This window comes from Schistocerca cancellata, chromosome 1, assembly GCF_023864275.1.
Source record: "Schistocerca cancellata isolate TAMUIC-IGC-003103 chromosome 1, iqSchCanc2.1, whole genome shotgun sequence".
Classification (NCBI taxonomy): domain Eukaryota; kingdom Metazoa; phylum Arthropoda; class Insecta; order Orthoptera; family Acrididae; genus Schistocerca; species Schistocerca cancellata.
The window spans coordinates 1095796917-1095816311 of NC_064626.1; positions in this window are offsets into that span (position 1 = coordinate 1095796917).

Genomic DNA, 19395 nt, shown 5'->3' on the forward strand with positions numbered 1-19395 from the left:
AGCTTCTCTTGGTATCATAAGCAGGCTGAACTTCATTAAAAACACAAGAAGGGAAAGTACCTTGAAATAAGCAGCAATGGTAGGGGGAAAAGGCGGAAATTTGAAAAGGTTAGAAAAGGATCATGTCACTCACAAACATAATATCAAAAATGCTTTTAAAAAGTGAGCTAGAATTTTAGGAATTAAAAGAGGAAAAAAATACTGAGTTTCTTCTAAGTACTCTGTGGTTGGCCAGTAAGCTCAGATATTGTCAAGGATGGGCGAGGAAATTAGCCAAGCTCGTTCAAAGGAACCATCCTGGCTTTTTGCCTTGAGCAATTTAAGGAAATCATGGGAAACCTAAATCTGGACGGCTGAATGCCAGCTGTCTGTATAATCTTCACAGTGCTTACTTATTTTCATAAGGAGATACTAGCACTAGTGGAAACAGATCTCCAGTGCAGAGACTAGTAACATAACTGGTAATGTGGTATATTCTTGAAGAACCTATGGGGATATGCAGAAGATATGGCAAGAATTTAGTTCTCACATGTTGAAGAAAGAGATGTCTGCAGTGATTGGTTTTTGTCTGTAACGTTAGAGGAAAACCACTAGTGTTTGTCGGTGTCTCATTGGGACTGTTCAAATGGGCTATTTAATGCACTAACAGAAGTTGACGAATATTTAGTTTGTTATTCATCCCCCCCCTCCCGCCCCCGGCCCATAGTTTTAATCTGCAAATGAGTAGGATTGCAAAGTTTTGAATGATTTAGATTCTATAGTGGCATTGTAATACTAAGCCATAAATACAATTTTCCTGTTTTCTGTAAATCCAGTGGTGAGGGAGAAAATAAAACAGCACATTTATGTGTATAAAATTTTTGTATATAAGCACATGTAAGGAGAAAGTATATATATATAACTCCGCCTAAGCCGGTCCCAAGCCCGGTTGTAAAAGGAGGAGGGGGAGGAGTAACACCTCGTAAAAAAACCTTGGTTCACCTGGCCCGGGTGATAGTACCTTGTGAGGGTCCCTTGCCAGGGATACGGCGAAGACCTCAACGGTAGGGAAGACGGAGATGAAGATCATCGGTACGGCGGAACTGGCGGAAGAGGCAAGCATTATCAACAAGATAAAGCATATTGAAAAGCCCAGACACGTCTGTGTGGCAACCACCGGTACTCTGGCCAGCGTCTGTTCACCATGTGAGGTGCGGCTGAACACCAAGCTCCAGGAACTAACAATCCCTGGTTCTAACTACCCAGCATTAGCTGGAACTTAATTACAAGCAGTATGATTCGTACAAGTAAAATTAATATTACCCCAGGTGGCCAATCCACTCGCCCTGTGGCGACAACCAAGCTATCGGATTCTGGGGAGCTTGGGCTCGTACGACAGAGAAAGTCGGAGTTCTCTAGTAAACGTCCACGAAAGTCCCATACATTTATTGGCACTTTTAACATTCAGACACTAATTCAGACAGGCAAACTTCATAATCTTACAACAGAACTCAACAAACAGAAAATTCAAATCCTTGCTCTCCAAGAGACCAGATTCACTGATTCAGAAACAATAGACTACAACAATTACCGTATCTTTAAAAGTAAAACAGACAAGAAAATTGGCAAAGGAGCTGCAATATTTGGCATGGCTTTTATTGTAAATAAGGACACCCTTGACTCTGTTATAGACATAAATCAAATCAGTAACAGACTAATGACCATGCGAATCAAGCACACCAACAAAATATATACATTTATTAATGTTCATGCACCTACCAACATTGCCAACAAAAAAGAACCGGAGAAGACAGAAAAATTTTGGGAAAAACTCGAAACTGAAATGTCCAAAATTCCAGAGGAGGATGTAAAAATTCTTCTAGGGGATTTCAACGCGCAAATTGGCAAAGAGAGGAAATATAAAAAAACAGTCGGTAATTACCCTGCACACAAATTCACAAACAAGAACGGCATGAGACTCATCGAGTTATGTCAGCAAAACAACCTAAAAATCGTGACAACATCACTTCGAAAAGACCCCAATAAACAAAAAACATGGAGATCACCAAACCTTCAGCTTGGTGAATTTCAAATAGACCATGTTGCGATCTCCTATGACTTCCAGAAAGAAATACATGACGTTCAAGTCCGCAGAGGGGCAAATATAGATTCTGACCACTACCTTACCAGAGTTAAAATTAAATTCACTCCAAAAAGGAAACGCCAAAGGAAATCACCACTAATTCCCAAATTTGACTTGAAAAATATCAAGGAATCAGAAATTACAGAAGCATGGGATAAACAACCAACAAACAACTGGAAAGATTTCCGAACGAAAATTATACAGAAAGCAAGAGATTTGATTCCGTTAAAGAAAATATCCAAGCATCCATGGTGGAATTCGAATTGTGATAACGCATTAGAAGAGAGACAACAAGCCTTTTTAAATTACAATTGTGACAAATCAGAAACCACACAACAAACATTTTTCAAAGTGAGAAAACAAACAGCTAAAATACTTAGACAAACTAAAAGAAAATACCTTAATGAACAACTAAACACAATTGAAGAAAACTTTAAGAACCACAACACTCAAGATTTTTATAAAATATTCGCAAATCAAATCAAAGGATACACTCCACAAAATCTCTGCTTCCGGAAACAGAATGGAAAATTGGCACTAACTAACAAAGAAAATTGCCAAGAACTAGCTAAATATTTCTCACAACTCCTAAATTGCCCACAACCAAGTACAAGATTCCCCAGATTACAACCAGAACACACGAATGAGACTTCACCACCACCATCTCAAGAAGAAATTTATAGTCACATTAGAAAACTCAAAAACAATAAATCATCGGGAGAAGATGGAATTGTAGCTGAACTACTGAAAAACCTTGGTCCAAATTCGTTAAAAGAGATCACTAGCATCATCCAAGAAATTTGGCAGACAGAAAATATCCCAGAGGAGTGGAAGTGTGCACTAATTCACCCATTGCACAAAAAGGGAGAGAGATCAGACGTAAACAACTACAGAGGCATTTCACTTTTACCAGTTACCTACAAAATTCTATCTGCATGTCTCCTAAAGAGGGCACAAGAACAACTAGAACATACAATTTCAGACTACCAAGCAGGCTTTCGTCCTAATAGATCATGCCCGGAACAGATATTCAACCTTAAAACTATTTTAAAGATTAAAGCAATCAGGTCAAAACCAATAATCTGCACATTCGTTGATTTCAAAAAGGCATACGATTCCATAGACAGACAGTCTCTATGTCACATTCTCGAAGAACGAGGCCTAGACACTAAAACCCGAAAACTAATTGAACAAACACTAACAGAAACCAAATCAAAAATTAAATTCAGAGGGGAAATTTCGGAACCATTCTCAATTAAAACAGGAGTAAGACAAGGAGATGGGATCTCACCACTATTATTCAATATAGTTTTGGACAAAGTTATGAAAGAGTGGGAAGTAACACTAAGGAAACAAAGCTTGTGGAAGCCAATTGAACTAGGAAGAGGTAAAGGAAAATTGAACATCCCTTATTTAGCGTTTGCAGATGACTTGGCAATTATAACTGACAGTGAAGAAACAGCAGTAAAACAAATTGAGACACTTAAAGAATGTGCTGAGAAGGTTGGCCTGCAAATCTCCTTTGAGAAGACAGAATTCATCTGCTCAAAATTAGATATTTCGAAACTAAAAACAAAGTATGGTGAAATAACTAGAGTCAAGCACTTTAAGTATCTCGGTGAAGTTATTGAACCAACAGGACTTGAGAAAATAGCACAAAAAAACCGATTACAGAAAATCAAGAAAGCATTCGGACTTATTCAAAATATATATAACAAGAAATGTCTATCAAAAGGCACTAAAATCAGACACTACAACACAGTCATCAAACCAACAGTCACATATGCAAGTGAAACACTCTCCCTGAATAGAAAATTAGATTTACACGAAATTAAGAAAGTAGAGAGAAAAATTATTAGAAAAATCCTAGGACCACGATACACACAAGATGGATACAGGCTGCAGACTACCGAGACAACCGAAAAAATATCAAACATCGAGGCAGATATCAGGAAGAGGCGGATGAAGTTTTATGGACATATAGACAGATTACCTGGAAACAGGTTAACTAAACGTCTATTGGACTATATGACATCACTTAAGGCAACAATACCCTGGGTAACTGAAGTTAAGAAGGATTTGAAAAAGGCAAAAATTGACATAACAAACACATCAGACCGGGATACATTCAGAAGAAAAATCGACAAGTGGAAGTTTACTCCAGAGACGGAATCTAAACCTTTCCGACCAAAGTGGACCGAAGAAAGGAAGAAGGCCTTTGGGGAGGCAATGAAGAAATACTGGGAAAATAAGAAGAACATTAAGAAATGTTAATCACCTGCTTATCGTTCTCCCATGGGGACATTCACTAATAATAATAATAATATATATATATATATAAGGTAAGTCTTTCCGCTCCCGGGACTGGAATGACTCCTTACCCTCTCCCTTAAAACCCACATCCTTTCGTCTTTCCCTCTCCTTCCCTCTTTCCTGATGAGGCAACAGTTTGTTGCGAAAGCTTGAATTTTGTGTGTATGTTTGTGTTCGTTTGTGTGTCTGTCGACCTGCCAGCACTTTCATTTGGTAAGTTACATCATCTTTGTTTTTAGATATGAAAGTGCTGGCAGGTCGACAGACACACAAACATACACACAAAATTCAAGCTTTCGCAACAAACTGTTGCCTCATCAGGAAAGAGGGAAGGAGAGGGAAAGACGAAAGGATGTGGGTTTTAAGGGAGAGGGTAAGGAGTCATTCCAGTCCCGGGAGCGGAAAGACTTACCTTTGTCGGTATATGTGTGGATGGATATGTGTGTGTGTGCGAGTGTGTACCCGTCCTTTTTTCCCCCTAAGGTAAGTCTTTCCGCTCCCGGGACTGGAATGACTCCTTACCCTCTCCCTTAAAACCCACATCCTTTCGTCTTTCCCTCTCCTTCCCTCTTTCCTGATGAGGCAACAGTTTGTTGCGAAAGCTTGAATTTTGTGTGTATGTTTGTGTTCGTTTGTGTGTCTGTCGACCTGCCAGCACTTTCATTTGGTAAGTCACATCATCTTTATATATATATATATATATATATATATAAAGAAAGATGATGAGACTTACCAAAGAAGAGCGCTGGCAGGTCGATAGACACACAAACATACACACAAAATTCTAGCTTTCGCAACCAACGGTTGCCTCGTCAGGAAAGAGGGAAAGACAAAAGGATATGGGTTTTAAGGGAGAGGGTAAGGAGTCATTCCAATCCCGGGAGCGGAAAGACTTACCTTAGGAGGAAAAAAGGACAGGTATACACTCGCACACACACACATATCCATCCTCATATACACAGACACAAGCAGACATTTGTAAAGGCAAAAAAATGTCTGCTTGTGTATGTGTATATGCGGATGGATATGTGTGTGTGTGCGAGTGTATACCTGTCCTTTTTTCCTCCTAAGGTAAGTCTTTCCGCTCCCGGGATTGGAATGACTCCTTACCCTCTCCCTTAAAACCCATATCCTTTTGTCTTTCCCTCTCCTTCCCTCTTTCCTGACGAGGCAACCGTTGGTTGCGAAAGCTAGAATTTTGTATATATATATATATAAGAAACAATCTGGCTAATGGGTTATACACCCTGATTTCGTAGTTAAAACTGACTGTAAGAAAGAAAATGAAACCACACATTTTCACAGCACTGCATTTTCCTTTTCACAGTCACATAGCAGAAAACATGTGCATTGTCATTGAAAAAAGTATATAGCCATTATATATATCTGAATGTTTACTAACAATTTTGAAATAAGTTAGTCAAGTAGTTTTGGAGAGTTTTGATAACAACATTAGACAGTGACTTGTCCATAGATATACTGGAAGAAGGCCTGACACTGCTTTCTGCCCTTCACAACCATGGATATTGAAATTTAATGAAGATTTAGTGTTGTAGTGCACATATATGCTTCAACTCCCTAGGTTTTGAAACATTGTCTCTAGGAGTTAGATATGTGGTTTTATCTCCTGCTCTGACAACGAAATTGATTTCAGTATTCTACAAACATTCATGCTAATGAAGAGCCAGCAAGTGATGCAGTGTAGAACAAAATAGTTGAGTGTTCTTTCTGACTGCATCCATTCAGGCACCAGTGAATGAATTTAATGTACAATAAGCTTTCTATTCTGAAAAAAAGGCAATTTTCTCTTCTTATTAGACTGAGCAAGGTGGCACAGTGGTTAGCACACTGGACATACATTCGGGGGATTGACAGTTCAAACCAGCATTCAGCCATCCAGATTTAGGTTTCCCATGATTTCCTTAAATCGCTCAAGGCAAAAAGCCAGGATGGTTCCTTTGAAAGAGCTTGGCTGATTTCCTTCCCCATCCTTGACAATATCTGAGCTTGCACTCTGTCCCTAATGACGATGTCGACAGGGTGTTAAACCCAGTTTTCCTCCTTCTTGTTAGGTTGTTTTCATAAGTGAGTGTGGTAGTACTGAAATAGGCTGTGTTGCCTTTTTCATAACATTCAGGAATGAATGAATCATTAAAATGACAACACCATGAAGATTCCATGCAATAAATTTGAAACTATCATGGTTGGATATGAAAATTATTGGCATTGCAGAGCAACAGCACACAGTAGATAGATTTATATTCTGTATATAAATAAATATTATAATGCAGATTTCTCATTCACTAGTCACATTTGAATGTTGCTTGTTTGTGAAAAATCATGTTATGCCTCATGCAAGGAGGAGGAACACCTACTAGCACAGTCAGAATTCAAAAACAACAGGATCATGGCCTAGAAGAGTGTGGTGTATCATATCACACTATTGCTGCTCACATTAGTCAGGACCTCATGGCTCATGCAAATATGGAATCAATTGGTGTAGGAGGGCCATACACTCTGCTATGCAGGATCTCAATGGCCCCATATGACTAATGTTCTAGAGGACAGACAAATTGTTCACTCAGCCATGCGGTATTGTGCTGTCATGTCATGTTCCTTGAATCTGCAAATGGGTTTGTTTGCAATAAGACAAGTATTGACACGGACAGTGTGACAACACCTGGAGAACCACGGACTGTCGGCATGCGACAAATGTTGCAGCTTCCTTTGACATAGCAGCTAATAAGTGTGCAGTTAGGGATGCATCCAACAAGAACACTGCTTACAGTAGAGTCACCATGTAATCCTTTCAGGTGAGTTTTGGTTCTGCACATAGCATAATGATGGACATACCTGTGTGTGAAGCCTCTGAGGAGAAGAGATATTGACAGATTGCATTCATCATAATCATAGGGGCACAGACATCACCTGGCATCATAATATGTGGTGCCCTCATGTTCACAACATGATAAGCTGTTGTCTGTGTAGCAGCCATTACAGTTCTTACATGGCAAGGCTGGCAGCTGTGCACTGTCTTTGAGTTCTCCATGACATTATTGCGAAAAAACATAATTCAACAGTGCCACTATGAATGATGAACTCAGAGACAGAGTTGAAACAACAGGGAATGACATATCCGTATCTATCATCTAAACTCAGTTCAACGGTGCCAAACTGGTGCAGAGCTATTGTTACTGCCAGAATTGTCAGCTTTGTGTACTAAATTTCACACCCATGTAAACCCCAAACCACCTACAAATTTAATGATGTGTTCTTCCTGCTATATTGTATGTGTGCAATAAGTAAAATTTCCTTAATTACTATTCTTGATGTAAATGTAAGCTCAATCCACAGTTACTGGCGGGTCCATTGGTGCTGACTGACCGCTGTGTCATCCACCACCAAAGGCATCACTGGGTGCATTATGGAGGGCCATGGGAGCAGCACACTGCTCTCTCAATTGTTGTCATTTTTTGTGACCTGAAGCCTCTAGTACTTGGTCAGGTAGCTCCTCTGTTGGCAACATAATGAGGCTGAGTCCAACCAGTTCCAGTCCCACCCATGAAAAATCCCTGGCAGTACTGGGAATCGAACCCAGCTTCTCAGCATGAGAATCAGCTGTGCTGACCATTCAGCTAAGATTTGGACTATTATCCGTAACAGTGTAGCAATTTTAATGGCCAGCAGGGTACAAGGATCACTTTAGTAATTTTATGTTTCTTTTATTTTCTCTTTGATTGAGTTTGGAGGATCAAATGTGTTACTGATATGCATGAGTGCTTGCCACGCTGAAGCATACTGATAATGTTAACTCATGACATGAATTCGTGCCTATAGGTCCAGCAAGAGCATATCAGTCACAGCATAATGTGCACAAATCTCCAGTAAAAAATGAATACATGTAAGACACATAAAGAGCATGTTGTGCTCTATGAAAGGGGTGTAAAATAGTGATGGGGCCCTTAAGCTGATCGTAACAGTGGTGTAGGAATTAGTTGTAGGGAGGCCAGGAAAAAGTCCCGCTTTCTCATATGGATGTGGGTTGTTGAGGCACTGATGACTGGAATCATTCAGAGAGCCATTAAAGAAACACTCCTCCTTATGACAGAGGATTGAAAAGTAACACACAAATATTTTTTCTCCCTTGGTATTGCAGCCGGAATGTTGAATTTTCATGATGATATAGTTTGAAGTTTGCACTACAGAGAGTATTTTGTTTTCAAGTGTAGCTCTAGTTAGAGATGCCTGAACTATGAAATGAACATGGTGCGCATGTCACTGTCATCAACTTGGGAAGAGCAGCGAAATGTAGTGTGATATTTGAGGGTCAAAGGGGATAAACTGTGAAATTCACAGGGACATACATGGTGTGTATGGGGACAACTATATGGACTGGAGCAATTTATCCAGGTGGTGTGCGTCCTTCCAAGAGGACCATGTGAACATTTAATGATTTGCCACACTCCAGGCAGCCAGTAACAGCTACAACCCTGCAGAATATCGGTGCCATTGAGGCAGTAATTTTGAATGACCAACATGTGCAACTGCGAACTTTATCACAGCAGTTCAACATTTTGCATGGTGCGGTGTACAGTACTGTTCAAGACATATTGAAATTTTGTAAAGTTAGTGCTCACAGGGTGCCTAAGGACCTGACAGACAGCCATGAGGGGCAGGAAATGATGGCAAGCTTCAATCACTTAACACATTATGCACTGTGATGAGTTGTGGGTGTACTATTACACATTCAGAACCAAGCAGGCAACTATGTAGTGCAAACATGCTGGTTACCCAGTATGAAAAAATTCAGAATGACTCCATCTGTTAGGAAATAGCTTGTGCCAGTGTCCTCAGATATGCATGTTGTGTTATTGGTGGACTTTGCTGAACACAGGACCACTGCGAATGCTGCAGCTTACCTTAAAACTTTGGATAATTTGTATCATGCAGTTTGTGACAAACACCACAACATTAATGCTGACAGTGTCAAACTTCATGAAAATACTCGCCCCCATGTTTCTGCTCCTGTTCATGAGAAAATCCCCAAGTTTTAGGTGGGAGGTGCTCAGCATCCACCATACAGTTCAGCACTTGCACCATCAGACTTTCACCTATTTGGCCCCATGAAGAAATTCCTGGCCAACCATCTCTTTTCAACAGATACAGAAGTTAAATCAGCTGTCCACAGATGGCTGTACTCCAACTAATGGACTTCTACAAACAGAAACTATTGAAACTGCTACCACGTTGGGAGAAATGTGTTGAGAACATTGGTGGCTATGTAGAAAAGTAGGTTAAAGATGTAAGTTCATTTGTGATTTTTTTGTTATCTATTAAACATTTTGGTAATAAAATACAACAGTCCTTTATTCATTTTAATATAGAGATGGTATTGCAGTAGGCAGGAGACTATTGCCCCATGATGACATAGATGGTTTAACAGTATACTGAGTACTGAGGTCAGCAACTGCTGCCTCTGAGGACAGCTCCGATTAACAGCAATGACCGTTGGTGAAATAGGAGCTGCCACCGAAGTGTGCCAAGTGGTGTATAATGCCTCAAATGTGTTAAAGGAGTGACGTGCCCAATAGCTAGATGTAACAGACTGACCATACACGGGAGGGCTGTAGTTGTTTATCAGGGACACCTTGTGCTGTTTCTTGAGCTCACCACATCTTTGAAACACTTGCATTTGTTGCAGAAGATAATGCTTGATTGTGACTGTTTATGAAATGGCACTGCTAGGTTAAAATTATAGGAAAACGAGGATCTACTTTGCACTGAAGGACATGTCACTAATATTCCACAGATGCCTTATTTTTATTTCATGCTATAAGTCTTGCCACATAATGGTTACCACATCGTATCATTACACCAAATGATTTCACAGTCTGTCACTCGTATAATTTTCTAACACTAATCCAGTACTGCTTCACAACATTCTTTCATAAATATTCTGATTAGTGAACCAAGTTATCTGCTTTGCAGGTCATTCAATTAACAAAACTTTACATTTGCAAATGGAATTGCCTTCAGACATCACATGTGCGACCATTCACTGCTAATAAAACAATATTTCTTAACAATTGGCTACAGTCATCACATATGCGACCATTCACTTTGGCCATTGCCTGTTGCCCCTATAATGTAGCCTTATGATGCAATTAACTATTTTAATGAAATAATCAATGAATCTGAAGTGAAATTCTTTACAGTGACCTTAGGTGCATTACCCACTGCTGCCACGTGGCTCTCCAACAATGACAAATTCTGCTTCAGACCTTTTGAGCAATCAGGTGCCAGGAAAATTCTTGCTGCCTTATAAGGTTCTGCTTCCCTCAGCCAAAAGGAAGTAAATATACTGTCATCAGGTGAAATGTGATTCTGTAACTTGGCACCAGGATGATTCAACTTCGTAAAAGTCTTCTAAATAGTCGGGATTGCTGTATATTGCACAGTACTACAATTTGCAGGATACTCATTTGCCATAAATGTTATACTTCCCCCAATCTCTCCCTCCTTTTTTTTTTTTTTTTTTCAAAATGAAAAATTCTCATAGGCAGTAAAATTCTTAAAAAATAATGGGTGAAAACCCCCTTTGCTGATTCCTTTGTTGAAAATCATGATATTTTTCCACATTTAATAAAAACATTAATTAAGGTTAATGGACTTCAATAATATTACAACATAAAAGAATGGTGTTACGAACAGTTTCTAAAGGTGACCATTAGTCAGAGAGATTTATAACAGGTAATTGACAGATACGACATGATAAAAATGTACCAAGTGCAGACAGCATCTGAAGTGTGCCACTGCAAACCCAATTTTTTCACCACAAGTGCCATCTATGTGGCATCTGTTATATTACCACTCTTCATTCTTGATGCTTTCTCATCCTTACCTCACAACCAATCTTATATACTTAAAACACAATTTACAAAACATATTTAATCTTCCATATTTTGACACTGCAGTCTTTTGTACTCAAAGGAAGTCTCTTGATATACAGGGAGTCATCTGGAGTGTGGTTCCAATCCCCATCAGATGAATTAATTCAGTATTATACCATGCAAAATAAGAATTTAATTTGTTACAAGTCATGTTATGTTAAATGTGGAATATAATAAACTTTGTGTTAATTAATCATATTTCTCATTGCTAAACATTGTTAAACATTCGTATTTCCTATTGCTATCATAGTGTTTTCGTAATCTCTCCATCTCTGCTCCTCACTCTGCTATTATGGATCTCATCATGAGGATATTGCCTGTCTTTGAAAGTGAGCCTGACATGCCGCACAAGCTTCCAGCTGTAGTCTTGACCTATATTTTGCCTTTCTCATTTTTTTTATGCTTCCACTCAAGTCATCCTTCTTAGGATTCAGATGCCCTGCTGTGAGCAAACTTTCCTTTTGTCAAACCATCATGCCAGTAGCCCATCAACATGCCTTACACATCACCTCTGCTCAGTCTCCAGTACTATAAACATTTGTTTTAGTTCTACATATTACAAAATCCTCACATTTAAAATATATTTCTTATTGTACTTTTTACTTCAATTTTTGAAATAGGGATTTCCTTCATTAAAATACCAGGCACCAAGATCCACAACTGCTTGCTTGGAGCACAGCTTGCAATAGCATCAATCAAACTGCCACCAAAGTGTGCTAGGTACAGCTTGTGGCAATCAATCAACTCTTGGTCACCTCGTACAACACCAGGAAGGACGCTGTTCAAAATGTAACATGCAGCATGGCTGAAGTTGAAGGCATATGGCCACACTGGGCAATGATCAGTTATGATGAAGGCCCTCAGGAACAGGTATATAACAGTAAAGAGACTGGATAGCCCTTAGCTGAGGCTCAAACAAGCAGAGCACCAACAGAAAATACTCAACTAGTGGTGCAAAGGTGCCAAGTCTTCTGCATACAGTTCCTAGCCCAGGTGGTCTCCTACTGCTGCTGGAGACAAAGTCCTTGGTACATGACTGGCATAGCAGTGGTGTTCACATGGAAGCTAAAAGCTGATGAAGATGATGGTGTTGGGCATCAAGTACATGCCACAATACGGTAATGTACAGAGAAAGATGATGAGCATCTGAGAATGAGGGTCTGATTCAGGACAGTATTAATGAGTCTGCTGGCCAGCACTTCTCCAACAGAAACATACCACAACCTAGAAGAGACAATAGGCTGTAGCAGCCTGGATGTCAGCACTGGTTGGTGACGACTTCATTCATTCTGATTTATTTGTTTAGTCAGCTCCTGCTGCAGGAGCTTAGCTGGAACTGTAGTATTGCCCAATTTCCATTTCAGTTTGTCAGCTTCTTTAATAGGTGCTCTTTCATTCTGAATAGTGAAAGATATTTCTTTCACAGAATGGAAAACCTTTAAAATCCGCATTCTGGAAGAAATCATGAATGAGTAACACACTGTTGTGAACCTGCAATTTTACCATCACTACTGCATGTTTAACATGAACTAAAGGCAGCAGAACTTTAATGTCATGGAGCCTTGTCTTTTATTCTGTATGTTTCACAGTGTGTGAACTCATAGATTTCTTTGTATACATTACATATTTTTATAGCATATGACTATCCAGAATTGTACTGCGCTAACAGTTGCCTCAGAGTTTTTGGGACAATATAACACAGGGTGGTCATAGCATTTTGGAACTCACACATTATTGCAAATAGGGATCTGCAACAAATTACTTGAATGTGTGTCATTGTTATTGCAATGTTGTTAATTATAGTTGCAGGGAGCAAGGAAACATTAGGAGATGGAACAACGAAAATTAGTTTCTGATCCAGTAAGTCATGAAGCTTATTCTGTGTATATGGTTGTGTCAAAGTAACTTCCAGAAAAATGTTACTTGACACTTTTACAGGCAAATGTAGACATTCATTTATTATGTTTCGTAGATCCAGTGGTGGAGTAAAACCTTAATGGACATGCAACAAGTTAATGAATACATCAACAACATTAAGAAACAGACAGATACCAGAAAGTAGAAATAGTTCGCGAAGGAACCTCTTACTTTTCAGAATATAAGACAGTTAGTAATGGAGTGCCACAAGGTTCTGTGCTGGGACTTCTCTTGTTCTTGATTTTCATAAATGACCTATCAAACTGTTTAACACTAGCTAATGCTGTATTGTATGCGGACGATACAAGTCTTTTTATTAAAGCTCAAAATGAGACTGACTTGCAACACAAAGTATAAATAACAAAAGAAGAAGCAGGAAAATGGTTTAGAGATAACTGTTTATTTGTAAATGAGAAAAAAACAGTATGGATGAATTTCAGCCATGTATCGAATAAAGTAAAGCCCAATGTAGTTTTGAAACTTGGTGAACAGAAGATTTTACAAACTTCAAACACAAAATTTTTAGGTATCTGGTTAGATGAGCATCTAAAGTGGGATAAACATATTGAATGCTCAATAAAAAGCTAAGTAAATGCTGCTATATACTCAGAATGCTGAAAAACTGTTGCAGTGAAAAAACAGTAATATGTGCTTCTTGTGCTCTTATGCATAGTCTATTGCGGTATGGTGTCTTATTTTGGGGTAATTCAAGTCTGGCAAACTGGTCATTCATTATTCGAAAATGAGCATTAAGAATAATGAAAGGGGCTGCACCAAGAGAGCCCTGCAGGGAAATTTTCAAAGAATTACAAATAATGTCACTTCCATCTTTATATATCTACGAAAGTATCTGCTTTTCAAATCTCACTCCCAATTTTCTTCTTTAAATAGTGAGTGCCATGACTACCCAACAAGACACAGGAATGATTTCCACAGAGAAACACACAAAACAGCCCAATATCACAAAAGTGCAATATATCACCCCAAAATCCTTTTTAGTGCTCTTCCCTCAAGCATCAAAAATATAGAAAAGTTTTACATTTTTAAAAATGAGCTTAAAAACGTTATTAAGAGAATGTTTTTACAGTGTTACAAAGTACAAGGACTTTCAGAACATAGTGACATAGTGGTCAATGATAACGATAATTCATATTTGAACAAATGTATGATAATAGTCTGCCTGTACACACTATAATTAATTAATTATTGTTTGTTCTGTTATTCTCTACTAGAGTGGTCAATGATAATGATAAGTCATATCTGAAAAACAAATGTATGAAATAGTATGCACTATAAATAATTAATTATTGTTTGTGTTGTTATTATCTACTATACACTGCATGAGACATATATTTACATATGTTTTACCACCATAGGCCTATGTTATTAATTTATTGTATAATTACAAACTCATATAATGTAACATGACAACTCCTATATCATTGTATATGATAAAATGGATGCTCAATAAATAAATGAATTAATTAATTAATTAGTAGCTAACAGTTGTTAAACTGCTATGTACTATTTTACACTTGCCTTAGCTGATTAATACGAACATATATATAAATAACCAGAGGTAAGAACAAATGTTAAATGTTTGTACCACATCTAAGTGCAGTAGAACTGTATTAAGGGATAAAGTGTGTTCTGTGGGTGCAACAGAGAGAAAGGCTGCAGTAAACATTAAAAGCATGAAGGAAGGTAGGTCACTGGATTGTGGTCATGAAAGTCCTTGTTCATAGGTCTGCAAAATGAAGAGTGAGCATTCTCTTTGTCACACAAAGTGACAAAAAGCAGCTACAGGATGTTTCACAAAGTTATACCAGCCCTTTTGCGTCACATTATGGATCACTGGTGATGGAGTATGCAGACATTGGGGTGGGGGGGGGGGGTGGGGATTATTTACCACAAAGTGTATTAACACTATGTGTAATACAAGTATGAATGGCTAATAATAGTAACAGAAGAAACACCTTCAGACATAATTTACATACACACTGTTCTACAGTGCTAGAGGGAAATTGATTTTTATTCATACTGTATGGTCATTGTAAGGTTTTTCTGGAAGAGACAACTTCCCCTCATTATGAGTGCTGCTTGTTTTACAGTTTACAGACAGAGTGTACCTCCAGAGCATTTCTTGTCCAGTTTTCTCATGTGAGTAGATAAAACTAGTTCACTGAGTCTGTGTTTATATAGTGGAGTTATTTTCAGTTTATTAAGTGAATATTTACTTGCAGTTGTTAAATGATGTGTTATGTAAAAAAGCTCAACAACTGGAGCTGTCGACTGTCCACCATGCTGAAGAGCCTGCACCAAATGTAGTATGCTGTCAATATGTGCTTGGTAATAACAACTTCATTGTCTCCACTACAGGAATACTTTTTGCAGCTTGAGGGTGTCAATTGCATCACCGGACCCTCAGCTCTTCAAACATCTGAAGAGGGCCACAGACAACAGTTGGCTTGCTCTGTAAAAGAAGTAGGCCACCTAGATGTTATGGAATTTAAGATATTTTAACACAAATCAAGCAATGAATTACAGCAGATTACTCTCCTAGATTGAAACATCATCAGTCTTATTCCATCAGACATATTGACACTCGCCTTGCAAGATATAAAGTGCCAGTAATTTCTGAATGGAAGAGATTTATGCAGTCTACTAGTAACATAATTAATTGTGAGTTAGGTGTAGTAACTTTCTGGTCATTCATTGATTCACCACCAAGTGACTACAACACAATTATACAGCTTTACAATATACTGTCAATGACAGACAGCATCAATCCAGTCCCTTTCCCACCAACACTACATAGCTCACTCACCCATTGTTTATAGGAATATATTTTACATAAAAGCTCATATCACAACTGCAAGTAAGTACTCTCATAAAAAAAGTGAAAATAACTCCATTATACAAACATGAGCTCAATGGAGTTATTTTGCCTACCTGAGTAAGAGAACTGGGCAGAAAATGCTGAGGAGGTATAGTCTGCCTGTAAGATGAAAAGTGAGCAATGCTCATTGTGGAGGAAGTCACCTTTCCCAGAAGAATGCTACAAGTGCCTCACAGGATGACAAAAAACCAATTTCTCCTGTAGCGGTGTATAACATTGAACAGAGAGTTAAGTAGAATCTGTTGATATGCTTTTCTTGCATTTGTGTTATTGGCAACTCATATGTGTATTCAGAGTAGTGTTAATATACTTTGTGGCAAATAAACATCTCCTAACTGGGAGTGTCTGCGTACCACATCTCAAGTGATTCATAACGCAACTGGTGGAAGGACTGGTATGACTTTGTGAAATAACCTGTTGTTGCTTTTTGTCACTTAGTGCAGTAGAGACATTGGGGAATTCCTTGCTCACTCTTCATTTTGCCATCTTATTAAGGAGGAAAGTGCAAGACCACAATTTAGCAACTAACTTTCCCTCATGCTTGTAGCTTTGACTCTCATCTTCCCAACCCGTTGAACCCCCAGAACACAGCTTATCACTTAATTTGGTTCTACTGCACCTAGACATGGTACAAACATTTAATAGTTGTTCCCAACTCACTTCATTTAACAACAGGTGTCAGTTTTATACCATTAAAATATTATTTTTAATCATCTGTAATTTTTCCATTCCCTGCAACTCAGAAATTGTTAGTCATACAGAAAAAAATGAATGGGACCTTTTTGTAAGAAAATTAGTGTAGTTCACTTTTGTACTGGGAAAAATTTTCATTACAAGCTACAGTTTTCTAGTTGTTCAAGAAAATCCTTAAAAAATGACCTTTACGCCTTCCCCCCCCCTCCCCCCCTGCCCTGGCTCACATGCCACCAGTCAGGATAATAACCATGTCATCCATCACACTCCCCCATACTACTGTCAAAAAATTTGCAAATACATAAATTTTTCCCTCAGTCGATATTTTTTTTTCCTCTGTAGCAATGTGGAACATCGTGTAGAGATTTACGTAGAATCTGCACATAGGCTTTTCTTGTGTTTCTATTAATAGCAACAGATATCTTTATTCAATGTAATGTTAACACACTGTGAGATTTTGAGTTAAGTTCAGTTACCATGTTCAACTTCTGTCTCTGCCCAAAAGTCCAAAATATTCACCGAGAGGGAACACTGATGCATTCTGTGTGTGATGCAGCCAATCCAGCCATCTTGAATTGTAGAAATTGCCACAGTTTTTAACTATAAATTGAAACATACCAGTACTCACATTATTCGTTAACAAGTGTTTTCACATTGAATTCATGGACAAATTGAAGTGCTTACACAAAGTATCAGGAAACTGAACACTTCTTGCTGGCGCATACCATGTCACCAATAGGGAATCATTGTACATGTTGTGATAGCTTCAGTTATTACACAGTTGTCTTACTATCAAACAGGAAAATGTGGTTAGACAGTATGTACCGTAATCTCATGAGCAACTGAATATAGACAGTAATTGTAGTTGAAGAAAGGCCACTTTCGAAGCCATGGTGAGTGGAATACTGAGTTTCTGTGAGGCAATGCGTTGACTGTTGGCATTCAGAATCATCTCCTCGTGGGCTACAGAAGCCAATTGAACACACATCACATGGCACAGAGATTAGCATAGGAATATGAATGCTGCCACTGGATGCTCAGGGCATGGGAAAAGGCTATCTGGACTGGTGAGTCATTGCACATGTTGTGACATATTTGTGTGTTAAAAACCTGCACTTTCAGCAGATTGAGTTGTGTCAGAATGTTTGCGAAATATTCCATAGACATGAAAGGGTTTGATTATGTGGATTCAAAATCATCTGATTTTGATTCTATTCAGGACACAATTTCTATGCCAATGCACTTTGCCAATGCCATGAAGGTGAGAGAGGATGCTACTTGATAGACTGTCTCTAATTCAGTTTCTTATGAGTGTGAAGTATTCCGTCCTTTGCAAAAATTGAAGAGGGAGGAACTGGCGCTCTGCCACACTGGTATGATAGTTAGCTCTGATTTTAGAGGTCACTATAAGACAAGAATGTTGATATCACTATTGCAGAGTAGGTAGTACGAAATAAAAATCAAATGTAGGTCAAACATCTCAGCAAAAGCGAAATCAGTACGTCATCAATTAGTTCAAGCTAAAACCCAACAGACCCACCAGGGTAGCCGAGAGCGCTAATGCGCTGCTTCCTGGACTCGGGTAGGCGTGCAGTCCCAGATTGAATCCGCCTGTCAGATTACTGACAAGGGCCGGTATGCCGGCCTGCCTGGATATGGTTTTTAGGTGGTTTTCCACACCCCGCTAGGTGAATACTGGGCTGGTCCCCACATTCCGCCTCAGATGGCTTGCAGGCATTTGAAAACTCGCACTATTCCATGCCTTACACTAGATGGACACAGCTGGGGTACACTAATTCTGTCCTGGGGGGGGGGGGGGGGGGCGCGAGGGGGTTCGAATGGCGAATGGTGGCAGGAAGGGCATCCGGCCACCCTTTGCCACTAACACTGCCAAATCAATAGTAAAACCATGTTGAAGTGGGACAGAGTCCCCAAGAAAGAAATAAAGAGAAAAACTTAACAGAAAACAGTACCGGTAAGTCACAAAAGGGAACTGACTGTAGAAATATCAACTCATGCTACTGCTTACAACTCGAATAAAATAATTCTGTGATTGACAGGTTGTACCAGAGGGTCTGTGTTGTCAGTATGCAACCAGCCCTGCTTGTGAAAGTACCACAGTTGGCATGGTGATGGTTGGCCCCTATTACTTGACCCTCAAAAAAGTCAGTCAGAAAGTTATTTTAATCAAAATGTATAATTATAGTGAAAATATCAAGTTACAAAAAAAAAAGTAAGATGTGTTGGGAGGTATTGTGATCCTACTGTTGCGTTTTATAATCCATTCAGTGAAAAACAATTTCTTTTACTTGTAAGTAACTGTGCCGTAACATAATTATTGTTATTGTCTCTCGAGAATTTTCTGTTGTTCTCTGAGCTCCATACCCCTGGACAAATGTGGCATCACGTCATAAAACTGAACAGGAGAAAAAGGAGTTTGATCATGTGTGTGTATGAGACATCTGTGAAAACGCGAAGACGGAAAGCTCGTGGACACAATG